A 22,756-nucleotide genomic window follows, 5' to 3' on the forward strand; every position below is an offset into this window, starting at 1 on the left:
GGCTTTGATTGTGTTTTCCTGCCTGGCTGAAGGGGAGCAGATTAGATGCCCTTTGGAGTGCCTAAGATCAAAACATGCAGATGTTGGCCTTCTCTGTATTTTTCTTGATTTATTCCTCTGTATCTCATTTCTCCTGTTGGTTGCAAGGGAAGAAGGCCGGGGCAGAGTCCACTAATAAAACTGTCAGCCTTTAATGCTGTTGCCGCAACATCTCTCTGGAAACGTCTTCGAAAACCACAGGTTGCTATTTATAGGTTTATAGAATAGGATGAAGGAGTGTGGAAGGATTCCATTCAGGAAGCTGTATTCATTGCGCACCTCCAAATTTAAAAAAATTACTCATTTCTAATTCTGCTATTTTTTTCCTATTATTTCCTTGTCTATATTTTCTAAACCAGCATTTCTCAACCTGGTCGCGAAAGACCAGCATTTTCTGTTGGCCATGCGGGTTCTGTGTGGGAAGTTTAGCCCAATTCTGTTGTTTATTTATTTATTTACAGTATTTATATTCCACCCTTCTCACCCCAAAGGGGACTCAGGGCGGATCACATTACACATACAAGGCAAACATTCAATGCCTTTAACATAGAACAAAGACAAGACAAACATAGGCTCCGAGCTGGCCTCGAACTCATAACCTCTTGGTCAGAGTGATTTGTTGCAGCTGGCTGGCTGCTCACCAGCCTGCGCCACAGCCCAGGCCATATTGTTGGTGGAGTTCAAGGGGCTTTTGATTGTAGGTGAACTATAAATCCCAGCAACTACAACTCCCAAATGTCAAGGTCTGTTTTCCCCAAACTCCAGCAATTTTTAAATTTGGGCATATTGAGTATTTGTGCCAAGTTTGGTTCAGATCCATCATTGTTTGAGTCCACAGTGCTCTCTGGATTAGGTGAACTACAACTCCCAAACTCAAGGTCAATACCCACTAAACCCTTCCAGTATTTTCTATTTATTTATTTATTTATTTATTTTATTTACAGTATTTATATTCCGCCCTTCTCACCCCGAAGGGGACTCAGGGCGGATTACAATGAACACGTATATGGCAAATATTCAATGCCAACAGACAAACAACATACATTAGACAGACTCAGGCATTTTTTAAAAACATTTTTCCAGCTTCACGATTCCGTGGTCGTGGGAGTTCTGTGTGCCAGGTTTGGTTCAGTTCCATCATTGGTGGAGGTCAGGATACTCTTTGATTGTAGGTGAATTATATATCCCAGCAACTACAACTCCCAAATGTCAAGGCCTATTTCCCCCAAACTCCACCAGTGTTCAAATTTGAGCATATTGAGTATTTGTGCCAAGTTTGGTCCTGATCCATCATTGTTTGAGTCCACAGTGCTCTCTGGATGTAGGTGAACTACAACTCCCAAACTCAAGGTCAATGGCCACCAAACCCTTCCAGTATTTTCTATTGGTTGGAGTTCTGTTGTGCCAGGTTTGGTTCAGTTTTGTCATTGGTGGAGTTCAGGATTCTCTTTGATTGTAGGTGAACTACAAATCCCAGCAACTACAACTCCCAAATGACAAAATCAATCCCGCCTGCAACCCCACCAGGATTCAAATGTGGGTGTATCGGGTGTTGTGCTAAATTAGGTCCAGTGAATGAAAACACATCCTGCATATCAGATATTTTCATTACGATTCATCACAGTAGCAAAATGACAGTTATGAAGTAGCAAGGAAAATAATTTTATGGTTGGGGGTTGTCACAAAGTGAGGAACTGTATTAACAGGTCACGGCATTAGGAAGATTGAGAACCACTGTCCTAAAAGAAGAATAGATTGAGAATCCCTTATCTGGAAACCTAATGTTTCCCATACAGGTGGTGTAGACAAATGAAGCTGTTGCTGATGATGATTATTATAAAGTTACTAGCTGTGCCCGGCCACGCGTTGCTGTGGCTTATGGGAATCCTTTGTTGGCCAGGTGGAATAGCAGTGAATAGCCTTGCAGTCTCAAAGCCTGGCCGTTTTCTGGAGTAGCTGGAGCTTTTTGTTGTATGAACGTAGAGGCATGGATGAGGGGTTGTGCTGCCAAGTTTAGTGTTTTTGGGACGTGTAGTTTTGTTGTTTTGTCCTAGGCTGAAATGTCACTACCCTTTTATATATATAGATAGCAGTGAATAGCCTTGCAGCCTCAAAGCCTGGCCGTTTTCTGGAGTAGCTGGAGCTGTTTGTTGTATGAACGTAGAGGCATGGATGAGGGGTTGTGCTGCCAAGTTTAGTTTTTCTGGGACGTGTAGTTTTGTTGTTTTGTCCTAGGCTGAAATGTCACTACCCTTTTATATACAGTAGAGTCTCACTAATCCAAGCCTCGCTTATCCAAGCCTCTGGATAATCCAAGCCATTTTTGTAGTCAATGTTTTCAATATATCGTGATATTTTGGGGCTAAATTCGTAAATACAGTAATTACAACATAACATTACTGTGTATTGAACTACATTTTCTGTCAAATTTGTTGTCTAACATGATGTTTTGGTGCTTAATTTGTAAAATCATAACCTAATTTGATGTTTAATAGACTTTTCCTTAATCTCTCCTTATCATCCAAGTTATTCGCTTATCCAAGCTTCTGCCGGCCCGTTTAGCTTGGATAAGTGAGACTCTACTGTATATAGATTGTTGCTTTTCCACTTATAGAGTTAGATTACTGTTTTTCTTTGAAATACAGTAAATGCTCAAAACATTTAACCCACTGATGCCTCAATTAATGTAATTATATTAGTATCTAATTTTATTTTTGAAATGTACCCATAGCTGCTGCATTTCCCACCCTCGGCTTGTACTCGAGTCAATAAGTTTTCCTAGTTTTTTGTGGTAAAATTAGGTGCCTTGGCTTATATTCGGGTCGGCTTATACTTGAGTATATACGGTAGTAATAAATTTGAAAAAAATTCTGTTCCTGGTTTGAAAGTGTTATTTCCTGGTTAATTGTGCGGTCCTAACTTTGTAAGTAATTGTCCTGTTTGCTGTGCAACAGTCAATAAAGGATCGATACAAGTTTCTATCCGCTACAAGGACGTGCCCGTCACTCCGATCGCTTCTTACCTGGGACATTGTGGCCTTGCCTCGCCGGTAAAAGGTCGGGGTTGTGCCTGAGGAATGCTATCCCGCCCACATCGGCACCTGTGAAGGCGACGGGGCCGTGATGCAAGCTCAGGTGTGTCGGTTTCAGGTTTCTCCAGGCTGCCGAGTCGCTCAGCCAACATCCTTTTCTTTCCTCCTTTTCAACTGCCATTTTGGCTCAATGTTAAATGGTCTCCCTGACGTTTCGGGGAACCGCAACACCTCCACCAGCCTCCTGAGAGTGGGAGATATTCCCATAACCGTATCGGCACAAAGGTGAGTCTGTTATAACCTCTCTCCTGGCCAGGTAGATCTGGCTAGTAGGTTTTAATTGAGGCTTATTTCCAAAATTCAGTTTGAGTTGGTATTTTGAAAAGGTTTGAAAATTAGGAAGGCATTGTCTCGCCAAATCTGTTAAGCAATATGCTAACACTAGGAAACGCGATTTTTGTTCCTGGGTTATAAATGTTTTTTAGAAAAAGGTTTATTCAATTGCAAAAACTTTGTTTGCGTGGGACATCGTGCAGCATATACCGTATATACTTGAATATAAGCCGAGGCACCTAATTTTACCACAAAAAAACTGGGAAAACATTGACTCCAGTATAAGCCGAGGGTGGGAAATTTCAGAAATAAAAATAGATACCAATAAAATTACATTAATTGAGGCATCAGTAGGTTAAATGTTTTTGAATCTTTACATAAAGCTCAAATTTAAGATAAGACTGTCCAACTCTGATCAAATCATTATTCTCATCTTCAATGTAAATGTGCTTATGTATACTTTTAATAATAATAGAGTAAAATAATACATGTAATAATAATAATAATAGAGTAAAATAATAAATGCAACAATAATAAGATCAGAGTGAAATAATAAATATAATAATAATAATAATAATAATAATAATAATAGAGTAAAATAAATGTAATAGTAGCAACAATAATAGAGAAAAATAAATGTACTATATATTCTCGAGTATAAGCTGACCCAAATACAGTAGAGTCTTACTTATCCAACATAAACGGGCCAGCAGAATGTTGGATAAGTGAATATGTTGGATAATAAGGAGGGATTAAGGAAAAGCCTATTAAATATCAAATTAGGTTATGATTTTACAAATTAAGCACCAAAACATCATGTTAGACAACAAATTTGGCAGAAAAAGTAGTTCAATAAGCAGTAATGCTATGTAGGAATTACTGTATTTATGAATTTAGCACCAAAATATCACGATATAGTGAAAACATTGACTACAAAAATGCGTTGGATAATCCAGAACATTGGATAAGCAAGTGTTGGATAAGTGAGGCTCTACTGTAGATACCAATAAAATTACATTAATTGAGGCATCAGTAGGTTAAATGTTTTTTTAATATTTACATCAAGCTCTAATTTAAGATAAGACTGTCCAACTCTGATCAAGTCATTATTCTCTTTTTCAATGTAAATGTGCTTATGTATACTTTTAAAAATAATAGAGTAAAATAATACATGTAATAATAATAATAAATACAGGAAAATAATAGAAGTAATAATAAATAGAGTAAAATAATACATGCAATAATAATAAGATGAGTGATATAATAAATGTATTATTATTAATAATAACAAAAATAGAGTAAAATAAATGTAATAGTAGCAACAATAATTGAAAATAATAATAAATGTACCATATATTCTCGAGTATAAGCTGACCCAAATATAAGCCAACCAGGACCCTCACCCGAGTATAAGCCGAGGGGGGCTTTTTCGGTCTTTTAAAAAAGGGCTGAAAAACTAGGCTTATACTTGAGTATATATAGTATATTGCGATTGTTTTTCAACAAGTATCTCACTGAGTTTCAACCAAATCGATATAGTTTGTAGCAGCCACAAAAACAAAGTTTCTGAAGTAGATCAAATATTTTCAAAAGAAATCCTACAGAAGTAAACAGGAAATAACACTTTTCAACCAGGAACAGAAAATGTTTCAGAAGTTGTTACAGAGTGTCATTTTATATTTTGATCTATTTGTGGTAAAGGAATTCTCTTTAAGACGCGAGCTAGAGGAAGCACAACTGGATGGACTCAGGATTTACATTTGGACAACATGTTGGCTGCAGGATTCTTGGAGTTATAGTTCAAAGGTGTGACTTTCCCAAATGTGGGCTGAAACACCTGTAATTTGGGGATGTTCTGTTGCAAGTTATAATGGGAATTGATCTAAACTTCTTTTTTGCTTGTGATAAGATGGTATATAAATTAAATAAATGCAATACTAATTTAGATCCCAGGTTTGGAGTGAGCAGTCAGCATGAATGAGGTAGCTTTAAGGTTTCTGGGCTGTATGGCCATGTTCCAGAAGCTTTTTCTCCTGACGTTTCACCCACATCTATGGCAGGCATCCTCTGAGGTTGTGAGATCTGTTGGAAACTAGGCAAGTGGGGTTTATATATCTGTGGAATAATGTCCAGGGTGGGCGAAAGAACTCTCGTCTGTTTGAGGCAAGTGTGAATGTTGCAGTTGATTACCTTGATTAGCATTGAATGGCCTTGCAGCTTCAAAGACTGGCTGCTTCCTGCCTGGAGGAATCCTTTGTTAGGAGGTGTTAGCTGGCCTTGATTGTTTCTTGTCTGGAATTCCCTTTTTTTTTTAGTGTCCTTTATTTTCTGTCCTGGTTTTAGAGGTTTTCATTCCGGTAGCCAGATTTTGTTCATGTTCATGGTTTCTTCCTTTCTGTTGAAATTGTCTACATGCTTGTGGATGTCAATGGCTTCTCTGTGTAGTCTGACATAGTGGCTGTTAGAATGTTCTAGCATTTCTGTGTTTTCCAATAATATACTGCGTCCAGGTTGGTTCATCAGATGCTTTGCTATGGCTGACTTCTCTGGCTGAATTAGTCTGCAGTGCCTTAAATGTTCCTTAATTCATGCCTGGGCAATTATGATTTTACAGATTAAGCACCAAAACATCATGTTTTACAATAAATTGATAGAAAAAGTAGTTCAGTACATGGCAAGCTTATGTAGTAATTACTGTATTTACAAATTACGAACCAAATGAATGTATTGAAAACATTGACTATAAAAACATTGACTACTAAAAGGCAGACTGTGTTGGATAATACAGAACATTGAATTAGTGAGACTCTACTGTATATTGTGTTTCTTCATTTTATTTATTTATTTTATTATTTATTACATCACTTCTACCCTGCCCTTCTCACCCATTAGGGGACTCAGGGCGGCTTACAATATAAACATACACATCAACAAACAGTTTTCATCAAATTTAAAAATCCATCAAGATTAAAATTGCAATAAAATTAAGAATATACATTAAAAATATACATAATTATACATTTAAATATACATTTAAGACGCTTTCCATGTCCAGGTGGGGTCTGTCAGTGGGTCATATATTCATATCTCATTTTTGCTGCTACTCATGCTCAAATGCCTGGTCCCATAACCACGTTTTTGTTCTCTTTCGGAAAGACAGGAGGGAGGGAGCCTGCCTGACTTCAATGGGGAGGGCGTTCCATAGGCGCGGAGCCACTACTGAAAAGGCCCTGTCTCACGTCCCCGCCAGCCGCACCTGTGAGGTTGACGGGACTGTGAGCAGGGCCTCACCTGACGATCTTAAGCTTCGAGATGGGTCATAGTGGGAGACACATTCGGACAGATAAGCTGCTTCCCTATGCGGTCAGTGGTTCCCTTGATGTCTGGTTAAGAACACTTTTCCTCTGAGTGGATCTTTGTTTTGACTCTTGTGGCTTGTTCTTGGTCTTGTAGGTCTTACTCTTACTTTGAGTAAAGGGAAATGCTGTTTTTGAACTTTTTTTCCTTGGAGGCATCTGGTGCAAATGAGTTGGTTTAAGGTGGCACCATGAAATTTTCTGTGGAGCCTCCATATCCAGGAGCAGTATACCTGTGCTGACTGATTTCTGCAGCTAGAAGGATTGGAGGGTTACGGCCCTTGCTGTGCAGCATTGGATTGATTTCAGATTCCCACAAAAAGGCCCTCTTTCTGACTAATTGTAAAATGTATTTATATTTTGTAAACATTGAGGCCACAGAGCCTCAATAGCCTAGAATGAGCATAGTGGGATTCCTCCTTCAAGCCTACATGAACCTGACCGACAGGTTATGTGCCGTCTCCATGTAGGTTCATCTTGTTACCCTAATGATCTAAAGAGGATCGGAATAACAAGCGAGGACGGATTACAGAGGCCTGGATGTCTCTCACTGCCTTCGTTTCCTAGGCTTTGGGCTCTGGAGATTTCGCAGGGCAATTTATTCCAATGCAAAGCCAGGTAACAAGGTTTTGTTCACTCTTTATTATTGCTCCCCGCCGGCATACATCTTTCGGTTGTGTGCGTTTTGTGCCAGCTTTTGGTCCCGCTTAATAATCCTCCCAAAGCGTTTTATGTGATGTGGTTTAAACCATACAGTACTTATGGGACATGTTATTAAATCCTGGGTAGTGATGTTTTAATTGGTGGAAGTAGTAAAAAGAAGGCTTGTGCCTGTTAGCACTGCGTGTGCTCTTCTATCCTCGGGCTCTCTAGATAAAGGTTAGCCCTTAAGTATTGAGGCGTAGACCATATATAGGCCAGTCGCATACAAACAAATGCATGCAATATAAAAGCACTACATCAAACATCTTGCCTCTTAAAATTTGATACCGCTAAAATACAATATAATGTATTGATACCGACATAACTAGCACTTTTGGCTCAGTTTCCTCTAGATCAGGGGTCCCCAAACTTTTTAAGCAGAGGGCCGGTCCACAATCCTTCAGACTGTTGAGGGGCCGAAGTATCATTTGAAAAAATCAAACAAACAAATTCCTATGCATACTGCACATGTCTTATTTGTAGTGCAACAACAACAACAACAACAACAACGAAAGAACAATACAATATTTAAAAACGAAAACAATTTTAACCAACATAAACCTATTAGGATTTCAGTGGGAAGTGTGGGCCTGCTTCTGGCCAATGAGATAGTCAAGTTAATTAGGATTGTTGTTGTTGTGTGCCTTCAAGTTATGTCAGACTTTGGCCGAACCTAAGTCTCAAATTAATTATTTATTTACTGCATTTATTTACTACATTTATATCCCACCCTTCTCACCCCGAAGGGTACTCAGAGCAGCTGTATGTACATACAATATATTATATTATTAGCATAACACAATATTAGCATTATATATTACTATATTGAACTATACCACTATACTATTATATAATATGTAATATATAATATATCATTAATATTATTATATGGTATTACTATTAGTATTACCTTGTATAACATAAGATTATTATCAATATTATATGTATATACAATATATTATATTATTAAAACTGATATAAAAATATTATATTATAAAACTGAGGGCGGAGGCCAGGTAAATGACCCTGGAGGGCCACATCCGGCCCCCGGGCCTTAGTTTGGGGACCCCTGCTCTAGATCTTATCCAGGATTTTATCATTGTTTTGTATGTGATTTTTATGACTTATTTTATTGTTGTTTGACTTGTTTTATTGCTTGTTTTTATATTGTTGATGACCGGGCTTGGCCCCATGTAAGCCGCCCCGAGTCCCTTTGGGTATAAAAATATTATTATTATTATTATTATTATTATTATTATTATTATTATTATTATTATTATTATGTAGATAATATAAATTAGATTAGTTTCCATTTGCTAAGGGCATCCCTGTAGCAGTCGACCGCAATGTCAGAATAAATTAAGCCTGGATTTTCGTTGCTGCCAGGACACAAAGAGGAAGCATAGGACTGGCATCACAGAGGAGAACGGAAATATTTACCGACACATTACATTCAACAGTAGAGATCCTAAGGATCTGAATATAAGAGTGAATCGTGTGGCAGATCCTCAGTTTCCATAAGTAATGGATCCTGATAGTGCAGCTCCCCTTGGCTTGCGATTATATGTCTCCAACTATTGAGATTTTCTAGGCCACATTTTGTCAGAAGAACTTTGCCTGCCTGGGGCTGAGAGGGTGTGACTTTTGGTTGGTTTCCATGGCCAAATAGGATTCGAACCTTGGTCTCGCATCGTCCATTATGCCAACTTCAATGTCAGAATGGCTTCTTGTTCAAAACCAGTAAATGGATATCTTCCTGACTTATTTTATGGCATAGGGCAGCAATTCTTAACCTTCCCTTAATCCAGTTCCTTATATTGTGGTGACCCTCAACCATAAAATTATTTTCATTGCTACAGTAGAGTCTCGCTTATCCAAGCCTCTGGATTATCCAAGCCATTTTTGTAGTCAATGTTTTCAATATATCGTGATATTTTGGTGCTAAATTCGTAAATACAGTAATTACAACATAATATATCTGGGTATTGAACTACTTTATCTGTCAAATTTGTTGTATATGATGTTTTGGTGCTTAATTTGTAAAATCATAACCTAATTCGATGTTTAATAGGCTTTTCCTTAATCCCTCCTTACTCCTTACTATCCAAGATATTTGCTTATCCAAGCTTCTGCCGGCCCGTTTAGCTTGGATAAGTGAGACTCTACTGTACTTCATAACTGTAATTTACCTACTGTTAGGGATCATAATGTAAATATCTGATATGTAGTATGTTTTCATTCACTGGGCCAAATTTGGCACAAATAACCAGGACACCCAAATTTGAATACTGGTGGGGTTGGGGAGGATTGATTTTGTCATTTGGGAGTTGTAGTTGCTGGGATTTATAGTTCACTTACAATCAAAGAGCATCCTGAACTCCACCAATGATAAAATTGAACCACACTTGGCACACAGAACTCCCATGACCAACAGGAAATACTGGAAGGGTTTGTTGGGCATTGACCTTGAGTTTGGGAGTTGTAGTTCACCTACATCCAGAGAGCACTGTGGACTCCAAATAATGGTGGATCTGGACCAAACTTGGCATGAATACTCAATATGCCCAAATGTGAACACTGGTGGAGTATGCGGAAAATAGACCTTGGCATTTGGGAGTTTGGTTTTGATTTTTATTTGACAGAACTGACACAAACTATAAAGAGGAATAGTTTTTCCAGAATATCTGTGTAAGTGTTGCTGAGTGTATTCCATTTATGTTAAGAATCATACTAATGTAATCAAAGTAAATACAGGTAGTGGATACCTAAAGTGAAATATTCATTGTAATATGTATTATCAGTAAATATAAGAGATTCTAGAGGCCTATGATCTACCACTGTTTCTAATCAAATCCAATTTTGATGGATATTAATAAGATATCATCCCCTTCTTTGGCAACTTGCATAACAAATGCCACTAAAAGTTGTTTATATAGAAGAAATATTACATTACTTAACATAGTACTCACACATTACATACCATACTATCCTTTTTACGTTTCATTGGGATTTATAGTTCGCCTGCAATCAAAGAACCCCACCAATGATAGAATTGGGCCAAACTTCCCACATAGATCCCCCATGACTATTAGAAAATACCGGAGGGATTTGGGTTCCTATGACTATCAGAAATGTGTTTTCTGATTTTTTTTGTGAAACCCCTCTTGTGACCCCCCCAGGTTGAGAAACGTTGACATAGGCTTTCCAGATGTTGCTTAACTCTAACTCCCCACATCCTTGGGCAAGAAAGGTGAGGAAAGCTAGGAGTTATAGTCCAGTTGCTTCTGGAGGGCTATAGCGTTCCCGTCTTTGCTTGATTCTGCTCCTTGTTCTGATCGGTTTGGCCTTTTTCTCCGCTTTGCTTTTCTCCTTCTTTCAGAGCCCTCTCTTTGGCCTCTTTAGCAGGTAGAAATCTGAAATCTCATGGACTCCGTTCCGGGCCCCACCTTCCCTTTCTGTTTGTTTGGCCTGGCGCGGAAACGCTGCCAACTTCTTCATGGGCATCGGATCCACTTCCTCGGACTGATAATCCGGAGTTGGCCACGTCCCAGGGATTGTTGGATGGAAACAAAAAGCAAGGGCTGTCTTTCTCTTTTGGATCCTTGGCCACGTCAACAACGCCGGTGGAAAAGCCAAGTTCCCCCAAAACGGGTGCCGTTGTCCCCGGATCGAGACCTGAGAAGGCTTGCTTTCATTGCTCTTTTTTATTTAGAAACATACTTTTGAAAATCACATTGCGAAGGGCACTGAAAGGTGCCGAGTCTTGGAAATACAAAGCATTCTTGTTCAAGTTGCTTTTGATTTATGATGATCAGAAGGTCAAGCTATTGCGGGGTTTTCCTGGCTAGGTTCATTACCTTCCTCCAAGGCTGAGAGTGTGTCACTTGTCATAATTGTCATTATATTGTGTTATTTTGTTTTTATTTTTTTTTTATCTGGGTGAAGGTTGCTGTTTTATATGTATTTTATTTTGCCTGTTATCTGTTTTTGGACTTGGCCCTGTGTAAGCCGCTCCGAGTCCCTGCGGGGAGATGGAGGCGAGATAGAAAAATAAAGTTGTTGTTGTTGTTATTATTATTATTATTATTTTATTATGACACAGCAAACAAGATAGATATGCTGGATTTTGTATCACAAAATCACAAGTCGAACACTTCCCAAGTGTCTAGGACTGTGTGATGTATTTTCGGATGATGCGCGCAGATCCCAGTCGGGTGGCCTTTTTCAGTTGGCAGATCGTAATTTTGTCAATATCTATTGTTTCCTAATGCCGGCTGAGATCTTTTGGCATGGCACCCAATGTGCCCATCACCACCAGGACCACCTGCACTGGTTTCTGACAGAGTCTTTGAAGTTCAATCTTGAGGTCCTGATAGCGGCTGTTTTTTTCCTGTTGTTTTTCATCAATGCGACTGTCACCTGGGATGGCAACATCAATGATCCAAACCTTGTTCTTTTCCACAACTGTGATGTCTGGTGTGTTGTGTTCCAGAACTTTGTCAGTCTGGATTCAGAAGTCCCACAGTATCTTTGCATGTTCATTTTCCACAACCTTTGCAGGTTTGTGATCCCACCAGTTCTTTACTGCAGGGAGGTGGTACTTGAGGCATAAATTCCAATGAATCATTTGGGCAAGAGGATGGCCCCCAGGCAAGAGACAAAACCTTTCCAATGCTAATTAGGATGATTAACTGAAACATTAATGCTGGTTCCCAGTGACAAAGGACTCTTGCCACACCCTGGACTCTACACAGATATATATTCTTTCCTTTTCTTACTTAGTTTATCCATACCTCACAACCTCTGAGGATGCCTGCCATAGATGTGGGCGAAACGTCGGGAGAGAATACTTCTGGAACATGGCCACACAGCCCAAAAGACATACAACAACCCCAATAAATGTAATACAGTAGAGTCTCACTTATCCAAGCCTCGCTAATCCAAGCTTCTGGATAATCCAAGCCATTTTTGTAGTCAATGTTTTCAATATATCGTGATATTTTGGTGCTAAATTCGTAAATACAGTAATTACAACATAACATTACTGCTTATTGAACTACTTTTTCAGTCAAATTTGTTGTATAACATGATGTTTTGGTGCTTAATTTGTAAAATCATAACCTAATTTGATGTTTAATAGGCTTTTCCTTCATCCCTCCTTATTATCCAACATATTGGAGCCCCCAGATGGCATAGTGGACTAAGTGACTGGAAGGTTGGGTTGCTGACCTGAAAGTTGCCAGGTTCGAATCCCACCCGGGGAGAGTGCGGATGAGCTCCCTCTATCAGCTCCAGCTCCATGCGGGGACATGAGAGAAGCCTCCCACAAGGATGGTAAAACATCAAAACATCCGGGCGTCCCCTGGGCAACGTCCTTGCAGACGGCCAATTCTCTCACTCCAGAAGCAACTTCAGTTGCTCCTGACACGAAAAAAAAAAATCCAACATATTCGCTTATCCAACATTCTGCTGGCCCGTTTATGTTGGATAAGTGAGACTCTACTGTACTGGTAGCCAGATTTTGTTCATTTTCATGGTTTCTTCCTTTCTGTTGAAGTTGTCCACATGCTTGTGGATTTCAATGGTTTCTCTGTGTAGTCTGACATGATAGTTGTTGGAATAATAAAAGTTAATAATAACAATAAAAATAGAGTAAAATAAATGTAATAGTAGCAACAATAATAGAGAAAAATAATAAATGTAATAATACCAATAATAATAGAGAAAAATAATAAATGTATCATATATTCTCGAGTATAAGCTGACCCAAATATAAGCCAACCAGGACCCTCACCCGAGTATAAGCCGAGGGGGGGCTTTTTCCATCTTAAAAAGAGGGCTGAAAAACTAGCCTTATACTTGAGTATATACAGTACCTATATTTGATATATAGATTTGGCTGGCTGCACATTGTCTTGGCTGTTGTGTCCAAATCCAGAGCGGCCACATCACTCTGTTCCCATCCTTGAGAAGAACGGAAGATGGCAAAGGACTGAGCTCAGCATTCTCCCTCCTTCTTTTTTATCCCGTTCCCTCGTTCCTCTCCCCTCCGAGCCCAAATAGGAAGCCCTGTCTCCACGTCATTGGGTTCGTACCCCTTTTATCCCCCCCCCTCCTCCTGTTCACGGCATCTTCCTCCCTGTCGTCTTGGCCGATCTGGAGTTTCCTCTTCTCCAGCCCTCCCTCGGTTTGTGAAACCCTTGGAAAGTGTGCCTTTGGGACGACGAAGAGGAGGAGGAGGAGGGTTTCGAACTGTCCATTCCCTCAAGGACACTTGGCTTCGCCTGGCAGCTTTTTCTGCAGGGAAAGGCTCCCGGTGTTCCTTCGCAGCCGGGGGACGGATGCCACGATGCAGCCCCATGTGTTTCCCAAAGCCGTCTCATTCGGACCGAGCGGAGTCCCAGCATCCCTCGTCCGCCGCCGGCTCCTCTAGCTAACTCTTGGCTAACCTCTTTTAAAATATATACATAGATTTCTTTTTTTCCTTTCGGTGGCTCGCGTCCACGGACTGCGCACACCCACGTCCAGTCGCAGTGAGTATGCAGCATTATGCCACGGAAAGGGGGGCCGGCTGGGGCTTTCTGAGAGTTGCCTTATACATTGTGCCCCATAAAAATGTCATTTTGGCTGCTGCGGTGTGGAAATGTCCCTCTTTTCCTCTGCCTCCCCATATTCTGCAATCCCCCCCCTCTGTTTGCGAGGTTCGCCTCCTGAGAATCCTGCTGATGCTGCACGATTTTTCTAATTGAGGCGCTTTTCAGTCCCCGGCTCATTAACCGTGGGAGCCGGGATGCTCGGGGTTTCGGATATTTGGCGTTTTCTTTTTGTCCTCTTTTGTGGGTGGCAACAATCCACTCTTTGTTGTCTTCCAGGTCAGGAGTGTCCCATTCAAGGGGAGGGGGTGTTAAGGGGGTCACGGCAGCTCCATTCATCCAAATGGGAAGGGGACACATGAGCCGGGGAAAGTTCCCCCAGGAAGACGGGCATCGTAAAGACTTTTCAGGCATTTTCTGGAATGCAAACTCCAGCATCCCTCCCTATTGTCTTTTCTGGCTCCAAGGCATCTGGGCAATGCAATCCAATCCAACAGTTTCTGGAGAACCTCTCTATGGGGAGGTTCATCCTTTCCTTAGTTGGGGCTGCTTCCGGTCAGGCTACATCTCATAACCAGTGGAACCTGCTGCCACATGAAGTGTGGATTATCGGCGTTTGGCATGTGTCTTCTTATTGTCATTGTTTAAGTCAGGACAGGATCCATTTGGCGTTCCAGAGATTGCTCTTGGGTATGCCTTTTATGTGTTTTTAATGTAATTTTTTATCCTGTATTGTTGTTTTAATTGATATATTGCATTACTGTTTTATCTGTTTTATATTGTGATTGTATTATGCTGCTTATATTTTGTTTGGGCCTCTGCCCCATGTAAACCGCCCCGAGTCCCCACGGGGAGATGGTGGCGGGGTATAAATAAAGTTTTATTATTATTATTATTATTATTATTATTATTATTTATTATGTTGGCTAGGACTGCTGGAAGTTTCAATCCAACGTTTACTGAGTGTCATGTTTAAATTTGTTGGTTTTTCTAATTTTGAATGTTTATTATTTATTTATTTATCATTTAAACTTATATTATCATGAGTATGTTATCGTCATTTTATACAGTAGAGTCTCACTTATCCCACGTTCTGGATTATCCAATGCATTTTTGTAATCAATGTTTTCAATACATTGTGATGTTTTGGTGCTAAATTCGTAAATACAGTAATTACAGTAGAGTCTCACATATCCAAGCTAAACGGGCCGGCAGAAGCTTGGATAAGCGAATATCTTGGATAATAAGGAGGGATTAAGGAAAAGCCTATTAAACATCAAATTAGGTTATGATTTTACAAATTAAGCACCAAAACATCATGTCATACAACAAATTGGACAGAAAAAGTAGTTCAATACGCAGTAATGCTATGTTGTAATGACTGTATTTACGAATTTAGCACTAAAATATCACGATATATTGCAAACATTGACTACAAAAATGTGTTGGATAATCCAGAATGTTGGATAAGCGAGTGTTGGATAAGTGAGACTCTACTGTAATAATAATAATAATAATAATAAAACTTTATTTATACCCCGCCACCATCTCCCCGTGGGGACTCGAGGCGGCTCACAATGTTACAAAAGTAACAGCGCAAATACATTAACAATATACACAGTTTATACAGTAGAGTCTCACTTATCCAATGTTCTGGATTATCCAACACATTTTTGTAGTCAATGTTTTCAATACATTGTGGTATTTTAGTGCTAAATTCATAAATACAGTCATTACTACATAGCATTACTGCGTATTGAACTACTTTTTCTGTCAAATTTGTTGTATAACATGATGCTTTGGTACTTAATTTGTAAAATCATAACCTAATTTGATGTTTAATAGGCTTTTCCTTAATCCCTCCTTATTATCCAACATATTCACTTATCCAACGTTCTGCCGGCCTGTTTATGTTGGATAAGTGAGACTAATGTACTTTTGATATTAAGTGAAGTAGTTATAGCATCAAATAGTTGCCGTTTATATGTATGTAAACCATTGTGAGTCCCTCTAGGGAGAGAAGCTGGTCTAGAAATAAAGTTTTATTATTATTATTATTATTATTATTATTATTATTATTATTTATTATTGAGTAAATTCATATGGGGATCAGATCAGTCAAATCATATAACCACTGATTCACCTTTGGAACTTGCTGCCACAAGAAATGTGGCTTCTTGTCATGTTGTGTTGTTGTTCAGTAGCAGCAGGAATTGCGATATCCAGAATTCCTTGTCATTGGATATACTGACTAGGACTTCTGGGAATTGTAGTACAACTTTCAAAGGATGTAAATTCAAATGAGAAAGCGGATCAAGTCTGCCTCCAAATATCCAATTTTTGGGAGTCAACATGCATAGGGATCTGTTGTTTAATTTTCTCGGAGCTTTTCACAAGGGTTTGGGGTCAAGGCAAACAAGGCTTGTGTACTTAGGCAGTCTTGCGGCTTCACGCTCATTGTGTTGTCGATACACCTTATTGTCTCTTAGTGTGTTGTAAGTGTGGATTGAATACTCTCTTTGTTTGCCAGCGCACACAGAAAGGAAAGGACAGGTAGCTTGAACTTCCTGGAGTTTTGTATTGCAAATCCCATTAACCCTTAACCAAGCAGCTGGTATTGGAGACAGTGGGAGTTGTGGTCTTCAAAGTCTATACTTTCTAGTCTGAGAAGTGAGTCTCTGCCACTTCAAGGAACTCTGGGACTTGTAGTTTAAGGAGGAGGTGTTCAGCCAAGAACTACAAATCCCAAGGTTTCATAGGAGGCAGATCGAGTGGAACTATTTGTCAAGTCGGGATTGTTTTTACTGATTTCCTTAATGTGATTTTGACCAACTTGCAAGTTGTATTCTATTTTAATGTCCATATTTTGTCGAGTTTCGAATCTAAAACCTATGAAATATGAACATTGAAACAGAATTTAGAATGCATTGTGTCTTTAAGGTTGCAGGCTGGTTTAGATCTTGGCTCAAGAGATAAACAAATATATACACATAATAATAGTTGTTATTATTATTATTATTATTATTATTTTATTATGACACAGCAAACAAGATAGATATGCTGGATTTCATATCACAAAATCACAAGTTGAACACTTCCCAAGTGTCTAGGACTGTGTGATGTATTTTCGGATGATGCGTGCAGATCCCAGTAGGGTGGCCTTTTGCAGTTGGCAGATCGTAATTTTGTCAATGTCTATTGTTTCCAAATGCCGGCTGAGATCTTTTGGCATGGCACCCAGTGTGCCCATCACCACCGGGACCACCTGCACTGGTTTCTGCCAGAGTCTTTGAAGTTCAATCTTGAGGTCCTGATAGCGGCTGAGTTTTTCCTGTTGTTTTTCGTTAATGCGACTGTCACCTGGGATGGAGACATCAATGATCCAAATCTTTTTCCTTTCCACAACTGTGATGTCTGGTGTGTTGTGTTCCAGAACTTTGTCAGTCTGGATTTGGAAGTCCCACAGTATCTTTGCGTGCTCATTTTCCAATACTTTTGCAGGTTTGTGATCCCACCAGTTCTTTTCTGCTGGAAGGTGGGACTTGAGGCATAAGTTCCAATGAATCATTTGGGCCACATGGTTGTGCCTCTGTTTGTAGTCTGTCTGTGCAATTTTCTTACAGCAGCTGAGGATATGATCAATGGTTTTGTCGGCTTCCTTTCACAGTCTGCATTTTGGGTCATCATCTGATTTTTCGATCTTTGCCTTAATGGCCTTTGTCCTGATGTCTTGCTCCTGGGCTGCAAGGATCAGGCCTTCTGTCTCCTTCTTCAGGGTCCCATTCGTGAGCCAGAGCCAGGTCTTCTCCTTATCAGCTTTTCCTTCAATTTTGTCAAGGAACTTTCCGTGCAGTGTTTTGTTGTGCCAGCTGTCAGCTCTAGTTTGTAGTGCGGTTTTCTTGTACTGATTCTTTGTCTGCTGTGTTTTGAGGAGTTTCTGATTTTTGACTTCAATCAAAGCTGGTTCTTCACTTTGCTTTACATATTCTGCCAGGGCATGTTCTTCTTCTTTGACTGCTTGTTTTACTTGTATTATTATTATTATTATTATTATTATTATTATACAAAAGGACCTTGGATTGGCCACATTTCTTTTTGCTAAACAATCTTTATTTCCACCATGTTACACAAGCTTTCTCATTTCGGAGCTAAACTAGGCCAAGGTCCTTCCTTAAAACTAACCAGGACTTAATCTGTACTTTTGATAAGAGTGTTGATGTGGCCATACTAGAAATAGGCACAATTCTGGGTTGCTGATGATGTAGAAACTATCATAGAACTGGGGGGAAATAGACTAAAAAATTCAGAAAAATAGAGCATGACTCTTGCGAAGAAACCTTACTTTTTGGGATTATCGGGGGGAGAAAATTGAGCAATGGGGAAAAGGATAAATACAAGTTGAACCTATTTGTGGCATGAAGGAAATCTGCAGGAAGATTTTTTCTGTTCTCTCTCTTTTTCTTAATGTTGGATCCCTGGGACCTTGTAAAGAGATGTTTCTTCATACTGGGCATAATTACACAGTGGAACTCCCCGCCACAAGATGCAGTAATGAAATGAGTTGGAAAGACATCGAGGCAAGGTCCAGGCCATTGGCCGATGTATTTTTAGCCACTGATGGATAGCCATTTCCTTCTTTTCTTGCTTAGTTGTAAGTCAACCTTCCACATTTGCAGGTTTGATTGAAATAGTCTCTTTAGGAATCTCTAGGTCCTTCGGTGCGGTTCTATTCAGTGGATGTTGACCATAGTGTTGTGCTGGAAATCCTAGAAATCCTTAGAGATGTGTCCCTTTCAGGTGAAAAAAAATAGCTATTTTGAAATATTTATTTTTTTTCAGCAATATAAATGTTGGGTTGTTGTGAGTTTTCTGGGATGTATGGCCATGTTCCAGAATCATTTTCTCCAGACAGATGGAGCGATTGTGGTATCAAAACCCTGCAATTGTATAATGAAAGGAGAATTTCTGATAATGTTGTAGCAACAACAACAACTTTATTTTTATACCCCGCCTCTATCTCCCCAAATGGGACTCAGGGCGGCTTACATGGGGCCAAGCCCGAATAAAAACAATAGCAATATAAAACACAACAAGAGACAAGAGACATGCACAATTATAAAAATGTAAACATTACCCAATAAAAATAAATGACAAAAACTAATAAAAACATGGATTAAATGAGAGGTTGTAAAAGTAGACTGGGTAAAGTACACCATATAAATACAGTAGAGTCTCACTTATCCAAGCTAAACGGGCCGGCAGAAGCTTGGATAAGCGAATATCTTGGATAATGAGGGATTAAGGAAAAGCCTATTAAACATCAAATTAGGTTATGATTTTACAAATTAAGCATCAAAACATAATGTTGTACAACAAATTTAACAGTTCAATACGCAGTAATGTTATGTTGTAATTACTGCATTTACGAATGTAGCACCAAAATATCACGATATATTGCAAACATTGACTACAAAAATGGCTTGGATAATCCAGAACGTTGGATAAGCGACGCTTGGATAAGTGAGATTCTACTGTATTGTAATATTATAAATATAGCAGGCATCCTCAGAAGTTGTGAGGTCTGTTGGAAACTAGGCAAGTGGAGTTCATTTACAGTAGAGTCTCACTTATCCAACACTCGCTTATCCAACATTCTGGATTATCCAACGCATTTTTGTAGTCAATGTTTTCAATATATCGTGATATTTTGGTGCTAAATTCATAAATACAGTAATTACTACATAGCATTACTGCATATTGAACTACTTTTTCTGCCAAATTTGTTGTCTAACATGATGTTTTGCTGCTTCATTTGTAAAATCATAACCTATTTTGATATTTAATAGGCTTTTCCTTAATGCCTCCTTATTATCCAACATATTCGCTTATCCAACATTCTGCCGGCCCGTTTATGTTGGATAAGTGAGACTCTACTGTATCTGTGGAATAATGTCCAGGATGGGAGAAAGAACTATTGTCTGTTTGAGGCAAGATGTTGCAATTGGCCACCTTGATTAGCACTGAATAGCCTGGCAGCTTCAAAGTCTGAGGGAATCCTTTGTTGGGAGATTAACAATTAACAGCCAAGGCAATATGACATATAAACCCTAAAAACATACAGGTGTTAAAATAGAATTAAACTTAAACATACTAAAAAAGCAATAAAACCATTAAACAGATCTAAAATACATAATTGTAATGCCAGTAGTTCAGTATCTTTTTAAAAATATATTTTTATTAAGTGTTTTTGAACATAAAAAGAGTGAGAACAATAATGAGTATAGAAAAGAAAGTAAAAAGGGGGGGTGTGATGAGAAGAAAGAGAAAAAAAGAGAATAAATAAATAAAAACAATTGAGATAAAAATAAAAATTGTTGAATGGAAGAAAAATTGGAAAAGGATTAAAAACAAGAACCCCCCCCCAAAAAAAACCCAAAACATACAAAAAGAAAAAAAAAGAAAAATTGTACTTCCAGTCTTTTCTTCTAGGTGATAGAATATTTTGTACTTGTTATCATTATAAGTCCAATCCGACATTATGTTTTTGTAAAAAGTTCTTCTTGTTTTATATAAGTTGTCAGCAATGTCCAATCTGTTTCTTTTTTTGGTTTACCATGATGGTTCTTCAAGTAATATGTCAGTGTATCCATGTTCTTTATATCCATAATAATTTTTAATATCCATTCTTCTTTAGTTGGTATTTCTGTTAATTTCCACTTCTTTGCATATACTATTCTGGCTGCTAGTACGAAATACAGTAGAGTCTCACTTATCCAAGCCTCGCTTATCCAAGCCTCTGGATAATCCAAGCCATTTTTGTAGTCAATGTTTTCAATATATCGTGATATTTTGGTGCTAAATTCGTAAATATAGTAATTACTACATAACATTACTGCGTATTGAACTACTTTTTCTGTCCAGTTTGTTGTATAACATGATGTTTTGGTGCTTAATTTGTAAAATCATAACCTAATTTGATGTTTAATAGGCTTTTCCTTAATCCCTCTTTATTATCCAAGATATTCGCTTATCCAAGGTTCTGCCCGCCCGTTTAGCTTGGATAAGTGAGACTCTACTGTATTTCTGTTAATTTCCACTTCTTTGCATATACTATTCTGGCTGCTGTTACAAAATAGTTAAATAGAATCTCTTGATTCATGTTAAGATTAATGTCAATCATTCCTAATAAAAAGTACTCCGGTCTCAGTTGAATGTTTATTTTGCTGATTTTTTGTATCATTTCATGAATTCTTTTCCAATACTCCTTTGCTGTTTTACATCCCCATCATATGTGAAAGAATGTGCCTACTACAGTAGTTCAGTATCTTAAATAGTTTCACCACTCTGCTTTGTGTTTTACTCCATTTTCAAAACCTACACTACATTTTCTTTTCATAACAATGTCTTTATTGATGTTTTTCCGCTTTCACGAGGGTCCTAAAACCATCCAATGTGGAGGGCTGGCTTCCCATTGCACGGTACCCACCTGTTTTGCTTTTTATTTGCCCTCTTTGCATGCTTGCACTTTGTGCTGCTGTGGTTTTCCGTTGTGTTTAGGGCCTGATAAGCGCGATATGTTTTCCTTCTGTCTTCAAAAGGGAGTTGCCAAGCGGAGGGTAAAGTACAGTTCGGCTGACAAGGCCCCGGAGTGGACATTCACCCAGGATTAATACCATTTTATTATTTGGGTGCATCTGTTTTAACACAGAACACAAAGTTAGACAGTGATTCTGGCCTTTGTGCGGCTGGGATGGGATGCGGGAGCCACGGACCTCTTTCCTTAAAAGTAAAGCTACTAGTCCTCAGGGTGTCTATATTAAAGTATATAGAGAAAGAGGAGCGAATGTAAGCTCTCTCTTATTGAGTTGAGACTGTTGGTTCTACTAGTTTCTTATTGCCTAAAGAGAGGCACTGAGCTTCAGATTGTCAAATGTTTAGGGTGCAAACATCAGTTTTGTAGGGCGGGATGATGAGTTTTAGGCTAAAACAAGGAATGTCCCTCCAGGGTTTTAGACAGAGCTCTGGTGGGTCTCCAGAATTGGGGCTGGGCTGTGGCGCAGGCTGGTGAGCAGCCTGCTGCAATAAATCACTCTGACCATGAGGTCATGAGTTTGAGGCCAGCCCGTGGTGGGATGAGCACCTGTCAATTAAAAAATAAAAAATAGCCCCTGCTCGTTGCTGACTTAGCAACCCAAAAGATAGTTGCATCTATCAAGTAGGAAATAAGGTACCACTTATAAAATGGGGAGGCAAATTTAACTAAATTACGACATTGGAATGAGGAAGTGCCATCACAGTGGATGATGAAGCAGCTGCTCCCCCCTGTGGCCAGAATCGAACATCCCCTCAGGAGAAGGTTAAATTGCCTCTGCGTCTGTCTCGGTTCTATGTGTATATGGGCATTGAATGTTTGTCCTATATGTATATAATGTGACCCGCCCTGAGCTAACAAGAAGCACCTGCCATCTCGCTTGGCAAAATGTAACTATTTAGATGTTTGTTATTTTTCTTTCTTATTTTTCCTTAGAAACCAGTCTAGAGTAGACTCGACAGCTCCTAAGCCTTTCTATCTACAATGGAGTTCTTTTTACCTGAATAAATACTTTTTGAACTTTTATTGAGACTCTGCAGTCATTGCAATCCTAAATAGACAAAGGCTTCTCTTGCTCGCCCACGTGTAAGTAACTGTTGCATTTGAAAGC

General features: G+C 39.0%; 1 protein-coding gene across 6 annotated transcripts in view; it reads left to right on the forward strand.

Annotated features, from left to right (window-relative positions):
- Positions 1-22,756, forward strand: part of cgn (cingulin) — a 138,725-nt gene that overhangs the window by 37,122 nt on the left and 78,847 nt on the right. The window contains exon 1 of one of the 6 annotated variants that reach the window (XM_062965279.1): positions 2,838-3,355. The exons of 2 other annotated variants lie outside the window; for them this stretch is intronic. The gene's annotated coding sequence lies outside the window, so the exon portion shown is untranslated. Of the gene's footprint in view, positions 1-2,837; positions 3,356-13,623; positions 13,995-14,046; positions 14,745-19,907; positions 22,732-22,756 lie in introns of those variants that run through there. 3 more of the 6 variants (XM_062965278.1, XM_062965280.1, XM_062965277.1) reach the window with 3 other exon arrangements.

Source organism: Anolis carolinensis, unplaced genomic scaffold, assembly GCF_035594765.1.
Source record: "Anolis carolinensis isolate JA03-04 unplaced genomic scaffold, rAnoCar3.1.pri scaffold_14, whole genome shotgun sequence".
NCBI lineage: Eukaryota > Metazoa > Chordata > Lepidosauria > Squamata > Dactyloidae > Anolis > Anolis carolinensis.